This window comes from Gossypium arboreum, chromosome 12 (genome assembly GCF_025698485.1).
Source record: "Gossypium arboreum isolate Shixiya-1 chromosome 12, ASM2569848v2, whole genome shotgun sequence".
NCBI classification, from domain to species: Eukaryota; Viridiplantae; Streptophyta; class Magnoliopsida; order Malvales; family Malvaceae; genus Gossypium; species Gossypium arboreum.
In genome coordinates, this window is record NC_069081.1 from 22078651 (window position 1) to 22080127 (window position 1477).

Consider the following 1477-nt stretch of genomic DNA (forward strand, 5'->3'; position numbering starts at 1 on the left):
AAAATACTAGAGGAAGGAAGGAATTTTGCTTCATGTTTGGTTTGGAAGAGGATTAGGAAGAGGTTGGCTATACTTGCATCAAGATTAAGGTATGTTTGAGGTTGTGCCATGAGATTCATGCATGTTTTAGTTGCTAGCTTGATGTTCTTGTTAGCCCATGGTTCAAATCTTTGCTATGTCACGGAATGAAATTCGCCAAAGTGAATATGGTGTTAATGCCATTGCATGCTAAATATCAAGCTTGATAATGAAACATGTGATGGGGATTGAGGACTCTTAGATTTTCTTTTAGCATTTTGAAGGAGATACTAAGTTCTTTGTTTAGTCATGACCAAAATTATGGTGTTGTGGTATTCGCCATGGTATATCCATAAGTATGATTCATGCATGTTGCATGGTAAGTAAGATTTAAGCTTTGGATATGTGTGTATATTTGGATATAAGCCACTTGAGAATTGGCCCTTGCACCTACATGAATATATGTTTGCACATGATGTATTGGTATGACATATATACTATTTCAAGTGTATATTTGCTTGTGATGATGTTTTGGTTATGAAGTAAATGAGAGAGGTGTATTGAGCTACGATATGTAATGCGTCAAGAGTAAAATGTATGCTGTTTTGTGTAGTATTAAGTGTATAATTGGCCTCAACATGGACATGTATATTCGGCCACATGAGGGAAATTGGTGTGCATGCATTCGGTTAGAGGCAAGCATATTGATGCCTATTCTTGGCTTAGAAAATTCGCTAAGAGGAATATTAACTAATGTGTTGAGTTCGATTCATGATTTCGTACATATGCGACTTTGATGCCTAATGAGTATATATATTGACTAAGTACCTTGAATTCCTCTTCGATGCTCAAATGATTAAATCGATTTATTTGTCAAATTAAGCTCAAGAGCAAAGGGAGCTAAATCCGATAAAGGAAAGGAAAAAGTAGTCGAGTAGCCGTTTAAATCGCTTCGACAACATCCAAGGTAAGTCTTGAGTAATGACCCTACTTGAATTATATTGAAATCATGCTCCTTGTGTGTGTGGCTATTGAGCGAAATTGTAAAGGTTTGATAAATATTTTGTGTTAGAGCCTTAGTAACGAAAATGAATTATGGATGTGTCTTGATTATTGATATATGTGTAAATGAACATTGGAATGATATCCGGCTAAGTCCGAAGGCAATTATGCTAGTAATTATATCCGGCTAAGACCAAGGCATTCGTATGAAGTTGTTATATCCGGGCTAAGACCAAGGCATTTGTGCAAGTTACCAAATCCGGGTTAAGACCGAAGGCAATCGTGCGAATCACTATAACCGGCTAGGTCCCAAGACAATCGGCGAGTCGCTATATCCGGTTAAATCGAAGGTGCGTGATTCGAAGTGAGCAATCTTGCTGTAAAAATTTCAGTTTATACACTTGTGAAAATTCCAGCAATGAGGTATGTTTGTATGTGCTTGAATTAGTTGAGTCCT